The sequence below is a fragment of the Ischnura elegans genome, chromosome 1 (genome assembly GCF_921293095.1).
Source record: "Ischnura elegans chromosome 1, ioIscEleg1.1, whole genome shotgun sequence".
Classification (NCBI taxonomy): Eukaryota; Metazoa; Arthropoda; class Insecta; order Odonata; family Coenagrionidae; genus Ischnura; species Ischnura elegans.
Window position 1 is genome coordinate 150,522,486 of NC_060246.1, and position 15,238 is coordinate 150,537,723.

Here is a 15,238-nt window from a genome sequence, read left to right on the forward strand (position 1 = left end):
AAAAAAAAAATCCACGAATTTAGTTAGAGTTTATACACAATCAATCACCTCTGTTTCAAAATGCTATTGAAGTTATTGAAGGTGATAAAATTTTGGTAATCTAAGTAGCGAATGAAGTTAAAAATTTAAAATTTCTTTATCAAAAGCGGTTAGAGAGTAATATTCTTCCGTTAACGATCGGTAAGAGTATAAGTGAGCTCGAAGAACAGGATGCAATAAATCGTGCAGATATCATGAATCACGTTTAAAATTCTACAGTAACTGCATAGATTATTTAGAAGAGTGGACGCTATATTAAAATTATATTGATCATTTACATTGGATTACATTAAAACATGAACTTAATTGGAATGATGTTCGAAAATCATTCAATCATTGTACGCAAAATTTGCCATTTAATAACACTTCCGAAAATGATATTTTTAATGGGGTATCATTATAAAAAAATATATTGGTTAGGAAAGGTTAAAAGCTTGGGCTTCAGCACAAATCTTGATGGTGTACAAATGGTTATAAATATTTCATCATTTTGAAACAGAGTATATTCTATACATTAATGCTCTAAAATTAAGGAATATTCGTTGCCCTTACCACAAGGAAATGCTTCTACTGAACGTGTTTCTTCTACTGTAAATGAAGTGTGTGCATCAGAAAAATCACTATCAAGTGTTGATACTTTGAAAACAATTCAATGTGTGAAATATAACTAAAAAAATCCATTTGAAAAATTTCATGACACTTTTAGAATGAAATGAAGAATGCTAAGAAAAAAATAACTCAAATATAAGAAATATGCCAAAGAAAAAAATAATAATACTAAACTTAATTTTGACTGCATCATATTTGTAATTGTAATTGTGTCGACATAAAAAAATATTAAAATCATTTATACTATTTTTACGAAAAATGTTTATTTTTCAATCTAAGTATTCTAATATTGTTCCAAGTAAGTAATTTATTTTAATTTGGGAAAGAACAGTTATCATGACTTCTAAACTTACGCATGCGCAGAAATTATCACTGAATTCGGATGGGAGGAAAATTGAAGAGAAAATTTGATGACCAAGGGATGCAGAGGTCTTTTCATTCCAAGAGCAAGTGAATGGCTTCTTAACTTTGAGGCAAAGTTTGTTTTGTCCCTATTAACCTTATTCTGATCTTTAGTCACGTGTCCTAAGCGAAGACCTATTGCAACAGTAGAATTCTATAAGTTAAATACGAAATTAAACAATGATTACTAGGTAACCATCTGGCACCACAATTGTGTAATTAGCTTACTTTACATAAACGGGAAATACTAAAAGTAAAGGTCTACAAATTTACCTCTAAACCACAGTAAACTTGATGAGAGATAAGATACGTAAATACGCCACATTCAGATAAAAATCGTCTCGAGTATATTAAAAATATTTCAGCATTATAAAAGGGAAGCTGCAGAGTTTTTACTTTTATGGCTGTGGAATTTTAATGAATAACCTTTTGCGTGTATAGTTCTCTGCGACTGTGCAATGTATAGTCGAAATTAAAACCATCTCAAGTTCAGTACTCACTGGCATTTAGATTTCACTAAACTATTAACTTCCAGCGGTGTATAATTCCATCGAGTGAATATCAAAATTTCATCTTTAACTATAATAAATTGATTAACCTAAAATTAGGGTATAAAAAAGGCACAGTTAATTTTATGCTTCTATCATCCACTCTACCCTCTTCTTGCGCTTCTCTTCAGCAGTGGGAAATTCTATATTTCTATGTCGTTCAATATATTTCACACATTATTGCTCAGACAAAATCACCCTTGGAGAGTCTTAGGCATAATGCCGTCCGAAAGGGCCCTGAGGTCTTGAAAATGTAGATAAAGGTCTTTTCCCTTTTTCTACGGAATGAATGAGAATTTACGATCTCTGGTTATCTTTCCGTGATCTTCCTATGATCTCTCAATATTGATCCGCCAATGCTGCCAATACTTATGCAACGAGTACATGGCCAATCTACATAGTCCTAAAAATCCTTCTTTATTGCCAAAATTAAATATTAATTCCTTTTTTTCAAAAATCGATCGCCAAAATCTCACTATTGTGTGTGAGATATATTCCATATGCCTATAAATAAATCGTGTAATTAAGTAAATTCACATAAGAGAACACTATGCAAATTAAATTAATTAATTTCCGTGATTACCATGTGAATATGTACCAAATTTCGCACAAAATAAAATGATTGAAAACATGTTTTTCTCTTTGCTTTCTGCGATAATGGGGTGGTCTCATAAAATTTAAATAAGAATTTTTTTGCATGTATAGATAAATAAGTATAAGTTATTAAAGCATGCAAAATATGACTTCATAATTCTCTATATTCTTATTGCCACAGAGCTCCAAAGTTCGCGAAAATTACTGAATTCTTTCGCGCGGCAAGAAGACCCTGTGATTTCAGGATGCGAGTAAGCAGATTCCTTTCATGGCAATAACTAATAGCAACGATGATACTTATTCATGAGTTGAAGGGAGTGTGAAAAACAGTTGCGAATAGTTTTAAAGATTTTACGGCGTACGTATTGCACAATAGCTGACTGTGACTTCGAAAAGGCACATTTGGAAACATTATGAAGGTAGATTAATTTATGGGCGCGTATTTGTTCTCCGACAATGAAGATTTCTCGGCGTGGAGTTGAGAAGCTGCAAAATTGAAACGTAAAATAAATTAAATCAACTATCTCGTTCGCTAGTAACCTAGAACTTGGAGAATAAATTGTTTTGAGAAAAAGGTACTTTATATGCATAGGTTTTTCTAAAACTGGGACAAATAGTCTACTGGCACCACGTAAACGTATTTGTTTGCTGGACTCTGACGTCACGCTCAGCCAACATGGCGATGGGTCGTTTGGAGCGCAACCAATTCACTGTCGACAGTATTGATGCACTTGATACGAATTTCTGCGATGGCAATCTATGGTGAGGAAGCTAGAGTACACTAACGGCAGGTATGTATGATGGGTTGCCTGCAAATTAGGATAAAGATTTTCCTGTTACTACCATGAGGGGCTGAAAGTCATAATTTTTTTCAGGATTGTTTATTCCTATTCCATGGAGTGATGGATCATTATACATTGGATGAAATAAAAAAGCATCATAAAAGAGTTTGATTAATCATGTGTCAATCTGAAATGATTCATAATTAAATAACACCTAACTAATTTCCAGGATAAATGCATGCGTTCATTTAGATCGATATAGTGGCGCCGCACGTATTACTGATTTGGCTTATTTAAATGAATGATGGAATAACACTGAAATACCTTGCTGTATTTTATGTTCCCGTGTTCACATTTAATGGGTATTAAAGACTAAAAACGTGTAACTTTAGTTCATGCTTTGCCTTTCTAATTTAAAATCTCAATCAATACCTCTGATCCCAAAATGAAGAGGAAATGAAAGTCTGTCAGCATCAAATAGGTGTTTTAGTTTTAAATACATTTTAGAGGCTCCTGTTAGAGAAAAGGAATAATAAAGTTCGGCGACACTATTGATACAAGATAAAACCTTCTCAAATATTCTTTAATAAAATCTTTAAAAACTATTCTCTTCCTCCTTCGCGTGAGAGCTTTTACGGCAAGAGTTTCCTCAAATAGAACTCGATGTTTCATGAAATTTCTTAAATAGATATAAAAAATATTAATATTTTAAGAGAATATTGATATTTTCCTATATATGAAGCCTTTCGCAATAAATATTGTTCAAACTAGCTAAAATACCATACACATTTCGAAAACTCGTGTTTTTAAGATTTTTATGCTTTATATTAAATTATTATTTTCCTAAAAGAAATATTTAAATGAAATTGTAAAATTACTCATAGGGTGACATGAAGACGCTAACAGGATTGCCGGAGAAACTTTTGAACACGAAAGAGTGCTCAGACTCCTCTTCTATCATTTTCTGAATAAAATGCGGGTATTCACCTCTCTCCAACTATGAACCATGACGTGAAAGGACTCGCCTCGTTCGCCTCAATGGGCGATAATTGTATTCCAAGAAGAGGCGATTGCCGCAAGAGATGAAGCGAGCGAGAGCTTCCCTTGCGGTAGGGAAGTGAAAGGCTGGGTGGAAAAAGGTTATAGGGCGAGGAAACTTACGTCTTTGCAGGACATCTTCTAAGGAGAACATTACCTCGGTGGAAACCGTAAAGCATGGAAAGTAATTGGGCAAGTAAATGCGATTGGTCATAAATTTTTGCATGAAAATACTTTTGAATACCGCCGTATACAATATAGCCTGTTATAACGCTGTGAGTTTTGTTTTGGATACATCGAGAAATAGACAGTAAAAACGTCAAACTATCCCAAAGCATTTTCAATATGGCAGCTTTTTATCCAATAATGAAGTAATGTATGTACACACTGTTTACATACCATGTAAAAGGTAGATTTTTTGCCGCAATCACGTAATATCTTTATTTTTGTTTTCGTAACTTCATGAAAATACCTTGGAAAACGGTGATAAACGCTAGTTTTTCCATAAAAGTCAACAATGAAATTAACTATGCCTCGTAATAACAGCACAAATTTATTTCCCTTCCTTGATTTATGGAGGTAATTCAATTTAGATCCATATCGTTTCGAATAATTCAATTTATTTCTTATTTATTTTTTTTGATGGAACGATTAATAAAGAACCGCATTTACAAATTTCACATTCAGCAATAATCAATATTTACGTAACTACGCCAATCATACGTTTATTCTATTATTATCTGTTACTTGCTGACACGGCAAATCTTTTTTTCCATATAAATTATTTCTAGTGAATGTTTTGGTAGTAAAATAAAAAAAAAGACTTTTGGTGAGTGTGTGGGGGTGTGAAATATGACTAAAACAAAGAAGCGCTGTGAACGATGACGACCTGTAAAATAACAAAACACCAAACATTCATGTTTTGAATGCATTGTATTTCTATTATCTTAATCAATAAATTTCAAATTACATCTCTAGCACAAGTTATGACTGTTAAAAAAAGAGAAATTATCAATATCTTAGAGCAGTGGAATGTACGATATTTAGTGAGTCCATCTTTAGCCAACACAAACAAACAGGTTTACCAACGCGAGAGTATGATGCGTATTACTGTCCGCGTGAAAAACACGATGTACCCAAATCTAACAATAAGCCGCAAACAGACATCGTTTGGCCTTGAGACTTATTGACTGTCATTACGAATGTCAATCTGATTGGAATATGAACCCGTTTGAATTCAATTGCCCCATTTGTCGGAATAATAGGGATTCGTGGTAGTGATACATGTTCTCCTTGGAACTTTCCATTCAATTTGTTGGACTTCGTTTTTCATCAACTTTTGTAATGATTAACCGCGTGCCATTGCACAGTCGTGGTGGGTTCAAATTACGAAGCATATTCAACTGGAGATCCAAGCCTGTTGTAAACGGTGCGATGGCATGACTGGCAAATGAAATAAGTTCAAAAAATCAAGTGGATAATTTAGGCTTCGCTGGTATCTCAAACTGTATCGATAGTAGAGATATCAAACTACATAAACAATACTGACGGTCGTCAAGGGAACATCAAGCCAAAAACGCTAATATTTCAGCATTTTATACATTATTTTTCATATTTCACCGTAAATCACGAGGAAAACAAAAATAAATTGCAAGAATAAAAATTTGCATATTTTTTTCCTAATGGTATATGCCTCGACTTAATGATACCATTATCACTAATTTTAAAATGCAAAATAAAACAGGTCTGCAGTCATTAAAAACGAAAAATAGTGTACAACATACTCTCAGTCCTGCTGAACATACACACGAAATTTCATAGGAATTGGTCCCGTCCTTTCGGAGGAGTTTGTGTACAAAAAACCGTGACACGAGAATTTTATATATTAGATGAATCACATCAAAAATATTACATAATAATGATAAATTTAAGTGCACCATGGCCGAGATTAAGTAACGAAATGGGTGACCTACTGCAACATTATTTTGCCGAGGGAGTGATCCCCCACGAGGTGAGTGGTGAGAGCGAGACAAAGAGACCATGATTGGATTTTGTCCCTTCAGAACCAATAGATGAATCGGGACTTGTGGGAGGGGATGTAGCCAACGGGACTAATACAGAGGCGAAAGAGGGGGACCCTTAGCGAGTGAAGGGAAAAGGGTGGAATATTCATCGTTGCGATGAGGGTCTGTTCGTTGCAAGTGACAAAGGGAAACGACAGGATGTCCTTTGCACCCACGCGTGGCCACGTGCGAATTATCTGTCGAACCTCTCCCGGAATCGACTCACAAGCAGCTTCGCAGTTTTCAACTAATAAGTTTAGAGGTCAACTTCCCACGCTCTGCGTGTGTTCTATTTCCTGATCACCCGCTTCATCAACGCCTAAGACGAAAGAAAATTATCCCTCAGCCACCTAGATAGCTGTCAACTATCTTGCTAATAATTGCGAATCAGAAAATACTTACTGCATTCGTTCCGGATAAAAATGAGGACATTGCGTTCTAAAAGAATGCAGGATAGATACTTTTTTAAGCGAATAGTTTTCGCACTACAGAGGCAATCAAGTGGGCATTCAGCTTCAAGGAAATGCATTATACTTATCACCTTGTGATTACTCATACGTTCAAAAATATTCTGAAAATGTAAAATTACACCATAATTTTGCGTTAAGGAAATGTCTGTTCATGAAAGTTCGTGCTAAAAATAGGCAATTAGGATTAATTATTGTCAATATGTGAGGCCATTCTGAAAAATACAATCGCAGCATGTTTAGTTTTAAGTATCTTCAATAAACAAATAAATGGGAGTGCCCCAAGGATCGATTCTGGGGCCAATTTTGTATTTAATTTATGTTAATGATATGCATGAATGTATTAAAAATTGTAATTTACTTTTGTATGCTGACGACACAGTCTTGATATCTAGTCATGTCAACTTCAAAAATGCCGTCAATAATATGCAGAATGATATCAATAATATGTTAAAATGGTCCCATGACAATAATTTAATTTTAAATGAAAAAAAATCTAAAACAATGCACATCACTTATCTTGCTTCTAATATTAAATCAATAAATATTAAATCTCACGGTCATGAATGTCTACATTCCAACATGATAACTTGTAACTGTAATATTTTAGAACAAGTGAACGAATATAAATATTTGGGTTTGATTGTTGATTGTAATTTCACTTTTAATTCTCATGTATCAAAATTGAACCAAAAGCTCAGATGCGTTATGTACAAATTTTATTATCTGAAGGACAGCGTCACGAAAAATGTACTCAAAATGATGTATCACGGTCTTTTTGAGAGCCTTCTCAGATATGGCCTTACTGTGTGGGGATCATGTGGTGTGACTAATATGAAAAGATTGAAGTCCAACCAAAAAAGGATTTTAAAAATGATTCATCAAACTAACTTTGAGGAAAATGGTGGATATTCAGGTGACTCGTATTTTAAAGACCTTGGTACATTACCACTTGATAAATTGTATCAGTACATATTAATAATTGATAATTATTTTAATAATAGATACAAAAGGAAAAGAAGTATCAATAGTAATATCGATTTAAGGGCTTTAGGAATGTATGAGATTCCGCGATGTTATACGCATAAGGGTTGTAGGCAATTGAAAGTGGTTGTACCTAAACTGTTCAATAATTTGAAGAGCGAATTTAAAGAGTTGAAATCTTTGAGTGAAGTAAAAAGAAAAATTAAGACATGGATATTGTCTGGTTGTTGATAATGGAATGTAACAGTATTTTATATATTGATATGCTTAATTGCTATTAAGAATGTTTTTTTTAATGTAAAAATTTGTTTGTTAGTGAAATTGTTAATTTAGTAATTTTTACAAGACACAAATTGTAATGCTTAAGTTGGCACCTGCTGACAAGCCAATTTCGGCTTAGCGGGACCAGAATATTTGTTTTCATTTGTAAATTTACACTGTTGTATAAACATTATTTCTTGTTTGTACATAGTTAAATGAATAAATAAATAAATATTAATCGTAAAAAAAACGAAAAAAATAGGCAACTTTTTTATCTAATGATACCTTAGGCCTTATCAGCTCAGTTGAACGAATTTCTGTAACACGGGAAAATGCAGTTAAAATTGTACCAACCATATTCGTGCACCTGAATTATTCCTAAATGCAGGTTTCCTAAGCGACCTACGTCTCCATTTCTCTACGTTCAAGACACGAGACAGATTCCATTATTCAGTATAAAATTAATACAACTTTATCCGAGCTTTTATCCCCCTCCGTATGCCTTTTTCTAAGAATATTTCTTTCAAAATTTTCATCAAGGACGGAAAAACAGATTATTTTATTTGACCTTCGATTTAGAATTCTCAGAAGGTGCCCTTCTCTGTAAAATTCAACGTCATTCCAGGATCCGTGAATATGATTGAGTAGAGAGAATTTTAAAAGGAATATGAAAGAAGATCAAAGGCAGGATCAGTTTTAGCTATTATTCAAATCAACTCACTATGCGCACAAGCGAATGTAGTATTCTCGTTACCGTATCCACTACCTTTTTCTGAATGTGATGGCAGGATTTTCATCCCTTAAGCTGGATTTTTAAGCGACATTATGAATTATTTTTGACTCTTATTTTCACGCCTGCGCAAAGGTATTTGGACACAATGAGAGCCATCTATCTTATTCCAGCTTCACTATCAATCTTCAGTTTCCAGTTCCAATTTTATTTTGGATTCTAAGTTGTTCTGACGCCCCAAAAAATCGCTCAGTCGAATTTATTTTTTTAAATGTCATACTTATATTCTTGATATTGACAAGTCTTCCAGCGCATTTACTTTGCCTGTAAAAGAGCAACGGTAGTGAATAATTTAAAGAAAACTGATGAATCTAGGATATTTTATCACCGTAACTTACCGATAAGGCAAAAAATCTCACCAAACCTCGTCGAAAATATCTTAGTATTCTGCGAATTTATATTGATAGTCACTCACTAATTTTAATGCATTTATTGGTACCTGCAGTGGAATTCTAGGCATTATTGAGTTTGATTTAACACCAGATGATTGTAAATTAAGGCGATTAGGAATACCTAGCCATCGATATCAAGAGTATGTAACATAGAACGATGTGACTTGTCGATAAGAAAAATAATCTTGCCAAAAATCAATGAAGCTATCCCTGCACTCTACGAGTAATTGCCCAACAAATTTCATTTTTTATTGAGAGCAAAGAATGTACTGAAATTTTGGACGTCAGACTAAATTCATTTAACGCCAATGGCTGCCCGTTAAGGAAGGCAGGTGAGAAACATCTTTTTCATGGAAAGTGATGCTGTTAGGAGCAACTGTCAACAACGTAAATCTCCCATATGGCAAATTGCCAAAACTAGTTAAGGGTTATATTTCTCCATTCTGCTCCTAAATTCAGGGATGCAATTAAAGGCAGAAAACGTACGCTGTTTTATGACCCTCCCTCTCATCTTAGCACCCTTCAGATTTTCGGCCAATGGCCGCAACGGTACATACATTTACTTCTCTCTTGATTTTTTTTTCTGAGCGGAATATCGACCACTGAGCTCTCTTTTTACCGGAACGGAGGCATCACCTGGGCTCTTTACCCGGAATCATTAGGGCACCGAAACCTCCAATAGAAGGGCAGGAAGTAATATGAGCCAGAGGGAGAGACGCACGCACATTGTGAGGAGATGAAAGATGGCAGCGGAGGGAAAAGATGGCAGTTTCAGGAGGGAAATTATTGACGGCGAAAAAAGAAATCCACAGAACTTTACTAGTACTAAAAATAGACTCACTCAGTGCTTCATTCCGAAGTTTGGTTTGAGCGGTTGAGGGTAGAGCTCATCCTAGCCTAAGGCGATGGCGAGCGAAAATCATGCACTCAGGGTAGGAGTGAGGGTAAGTTCCTTTCACTAGGCCTTTTCGCTTAACGATGATTTTTCTAGGGGGTCTTCTAAGTCATTCCCAGGAAATGAATTGAGGATCATTCATCCGATCATCAGAAAGCCATGCTTCGATCATCAACCAAGCACTCTACACACTTAGGTAGCTCATAACCCAAAAAATAGATTTGAAAATTTAATTAAAAATCGTGATAGTTCTCCTATGGTTGCCTCCAAGTAATGGCTATAGCCTGCTAATATTTTTCAAAATGAATAACATATTTCAATATTTCTTTAACAGGAGATAAAAAATGACAAAATTACAATTATTTTGTACTTCGCTGACGTAAATTGCAGTTTCACGATAGCAGTGCTGACAGATTTTCATTCTTACCTTCATTTGTAGACATTAAGCATTACATTCGTTACTTTACTCTTTAAGAGATGCTTCGGCCCTTGATTTGAAGACGAGAGAACTCATCATATCTCCTTGGCACTGAGCCCTTGTGTAAAGAGTGATATTAATGTCGACTTCAAATGACAGAATAAAAAAACATTTTGAAGCATGAAAAAGGGTAAAAATATTGTGAATCACAGCAAAAACCGCTAATAATATAAGTAGTTAACAACTTCTATTGCTATCTTTATTGATACACCCGTATCTTTATCTACCATCTACATCAATACTTAGCTGAGTTACATCAATATTCTCATCTGCGCATTTTAAAGAACTTATTGATTCCATATCAAATAAAAAAACCTAACTTTCACTTTCCACGCTCTTTAATTTGAATGACCCAATACTGTTTCTTCACTTGGTGCCATTATCATGGAATTTGCCGAAACTTTATCGGCAAAGTTTATGAATATTTGCTGAAAAATACCTTTGTTTTTCAATTTTGACGTGAAAAAAATCAAACTCCTCATTGTTAACTAAGCCCGTCGCGCTAATGTATGGAATTATTGCTATTTCATTAAAATAAAAATCGCAAGAGAATATAATCATCGGCCAATGCATATTTATAGTAATGGAGGAGGTGGGGGTTGGGTAGAATGATTTGCGATTTTAACGTCATTCAAACTCACCATGAGACATCCTTCCTTCCGCTTTTAAACCTACCTACACGTCTTGAATTTAATGAAGGTTGGTCGAAATCAATGCACATATATAAATTAGTCAAATAATAATCTGTCAATATTTCCGAAATTTGTTTTTGAATCAGTGAGGCTCGAGAATTTTTGGTGAAAAAGTTCTTAATTTACACAAAAATTGAACCTTGGTATTTGATAACTGGAGGTCAAGTTGACGGTTTCAACCGTTTCGCATATAAATTGATGAAGTCAAGAGCACAAGTTGGAAGGTTCACCGTATCTCTGCCACTGTTCGACCTCGAGCACTGACCTTATAGTTGTTGTTTTTCACACTCTTGTCAGTGATTCCTTCCCACAGTGAAAGGCTCTCCCCGATCGAGTAAAAGAGAAACAACTCTAATCTGGTCACCAACTCATGAAGAAAGGGCGGCGACTCTCGAGTTTATATATATTTTAAACATACGGTGGCTGAATGAGGTGGTTTTTTTCATTCTAACTTGTCCTTAATTTCCCTCCATGCAATATTTGCAACGACTTAAGATTTCGGGTGTGAGTGAACGACCCCATTGATAAATTTAAGAGAAAATCGATATCGACCCTTCTCCAATAAATTCAAAACACACGCTAATCACATAAAAAGGGCCGAGAAATGTATATCCATCTACCTACAGGTTCCCGAAGGTAAATGTAGATAAGAAAAAAAAGAGGCTTTCATTGTGACAAGGTTGTGTCGATGAGTTGGTACTATCCGGCCCGAAACTAAGGCGAGACAGAGGGTGCACGTGCCTCGGGTGGCAGATTTCAGGGGGCAATATTTGAAAAGTTTTTTAAAAGATTAATTTAGTTTTTCATGTTAAAATATATAACAATAATTATTATTTTAATCATTACTAAAAATAGTATTGCCAAAACTTCTTAATAGTAAACATAAGGTTTGTAATGTCAACTACCGCATCTCAAAAAAATAACAAACGCATGTAATATATTTTAGTAGTGGAAGGGAGATGGAGGTCCGGTAGGTTTCGGTCCTGGGTACTTGCGTCGACGACGGTGTAATCAGTCCCTTTTGGATAGAACCGGGTGATGGGAGGGGCTTGGGCGGCCGCGGCGGTACTCGTGAGATGTGACGACAATGTCTAGGAAGCGACGCTCGGGCCGGAAGCAATGGGATTGCGGGGAGGGTGAAAAGAGATGGTGGCAGACGGGGAGAAATTCGAGGTGGAGAGAGGGAGAAAATGGCCGAGGGGATATTAACGGAGCAACATGTCCTCTCTCCCGGAGAAACTGGCAAGTGCGGGGCATTGATTGCGTCAGAAAAGTCATGGAATGCCCGGAAAAATGGAAATCAATACGAATTATCATCTTTTATTCAAAGTAAAGCCAAATAATTACATTTTATAATCCTTCTTTAAATATCAAAATTAACAAAACCTCTTGCTAACTATTTTCTTGAAGGAGGATGATAGTACCTTCGATATTTGAGTATCCTCTGCTTTAATGACAGATATCCCAATTCATTCATGCGGCCAAGAAATTACTCAGTGAACGTACAAATAGGTAAGTGAAAAATCTGGATAAGTTTCAGAATTTTAGCTTTATATTTAGGTAGACATCCCATAAAGTTGGGTGAATGCAAAAGAAAAGTAAAGAAAACAACATAATTGGATACTGTGTAATACTTATCAATTAATGTAAGTCGTAACCACTTAGTAATGCACATTTATTTTTTACGTTTCTTTGTAGTTGGTCAAATAATTATATGCATGTCTTCATCGGCAGACAGTTGATTTCTTTTCATCTTTAAGGTTGAAAAATTCATTTTAGAAGCGGGATAAAGTAACATATTGAGCCATTGAACGCTCTTTTCATGAAAATTAAGTTAAAAGCATCAACGGCTGATGTTCCATCGTTTTTAATCAATTCTCAACCTTGAAGAAGGCAATAAAATTTTATAAACATCACTAGAGAATTAAATATGTAAATAATCATTTTACCAACACTTAATAAACACGAAAAGATACCGCGCATTACTAAAACTATGATGGGAATAAAGATCGTAAGTGGAAAAGCTACTGGCTTAAAAAAACGAGATAAACGTCAAAATTGATTTAGGTTGAATTCAAAAATCAAGTCGAGAATCCCAATTTGGCATGAAATAGTGTCAAGTGATTTTTTTAAAGTGATAATAATGTCAAATTCAAGGTTTTTAGGACTATCGAAAAAGAACAATGACGAATATTACTCATATGGTACCACTTTACATAGGGAAACGTGGACCTTGAAGGAGGATGACTGTACACTAAAATTGTACAAAATATGAGTATAAATGGCAATTTAGAAAGAAAGATGGACGTAGGAGAAACAGAACGGGGCAATGATTAACGAGATTGGTTAGGAGAGGAAGTTAGTAGATGGGATATAGTGAAGATAAATTGCTCTCTCATTTCAACCTATGGGGGCAGATAGCGGATATAACGTCAGGAAATAAGATAGGTGAGAGAAATAGAGCCTGCCTTATGTCCATAGTGTAGGTGTAAGCCTAATAAACACAATGAAAAAAATGAGAGAAGGGGGTTTGAAGAATAAATTTAGCGTTCCGGCTCTTAAGTTGACTGACCTTAAAATAGAGATCAACTCAAATGGTAAAGTTGAAACTTCAATAACCGATAAGGATATTATATTGTCTGAGATATTGTCATCGTAGGATTACAGTATCAACTATGTCGGCATTCGAATAATTATAAAATAATATAATATAATCCAAGCAGGAAGAGGGTGATATGTGTATGAAAATGATTTCCTTAAATTCCAAAAACCGACCTCTAATACTTGGAAAATAATAAGGAAAAGCTGTCACTTGGAATTCGCGCAAAGCCTTTTCGCCGAGGAGGATATGAGAGACGGGGTTAAGGGACGGATAAACGATGAGGAGCGACAACGAGAATTAAGTGAATAGAGGATGTTTGTTGGGAAGGCGGAATGATTCCCCTTTACTTCCTTGCATGTATCCAGTAACAAGCGACCAATATCCTCTCACAACCGTTATACCACAGTTTGACCTTTGCACGCTATTTCACCGTCGCCAATATCAGGCCTCTCGAATATGGCTGGAAGTTCTCGCCTCCAAGCTGTTTCGCGTTCAACGTTTTTCAGTTCTCTATCCCTCGCCTTTGTTAAAGCCACCCTTCTTCCGTCCACGAATAAAGAGACCATTGTTCCCTTACCGACATCAAATTCCTGCGGGGTCGAAATCTCACTTTCGCCGAGGCCATCGTGCAAACAAGGTCGGCCATTGCCTCCCATCCTTTGAATGCCTCCCTGAGCTGAAAAGGGAAACATCGCCTGAAAGGGTGGGGCTTCCTCGCTCTCTTCCATTGTTCAATCTGACACACACACTATTTTATACGTATTATTGAGACTGCGCAGTATGCAATGTAAAGAATGTATCTTTTATGTAATTCAATAAATATTTAATATTTTCAATTTCTATAAGAAAAGCTCAGTGGCTTTTGCGTCACTATTGGGCACGTCTCTTATTCAAACCATATTATTGTCAAGGAAGATGGATCCGAGCCCTTGCAGTAATTTAATGCATGATGTAATGAAGTCAATGCTCATGTTAGTAGATTGGCAGTTTATTTATTATTCGGTGGAAATCGACAAGAAGTAAACTCAGCAAAAAAATCGCATAAAATGTTGAGTAATTTAGAGCATTAAACTAAGCTGATATAAGCACAGGGGGTGCATCTTTGACCTGAATATCTGAGGTGATATATCTTCATATCGAGCGGCTTTTCAAATGAATCGAGGGAGCTGCTGTTATACTCAGAGAATTTCGTCTGAAAAATTATCGCTTTTCCATTTTTGATTTTGGAAATGTTTTGTCACTTCATTGAAACAGATTCAATTTATTGATTTTGTTGCCTTAAAGCAACTACTGCGGACTTATGCATTATTTGGGCACGTCACTAAGGCACCAAAAATTGACTCCAAAACTGTAGAACCTTATTAGAAGACTCCATCCAGAATTTCCTGATGAGTGGAGTAGTAGTTTGAAATATATATAGCCACAAATGCGCCCAGGATAATGCCAAAGTTCGTGCGGGACGCACATGAAACGAGCTTTGAATTACTATTTGGGATAAAGTTACCTCGGCACTGATTACAAAAATAGCATTCCCCTTTCACCAATCCCCTTAGAGTAAATCCGCGATACCTCCATATGGTATCGCGGTAACCAGCAAATGGA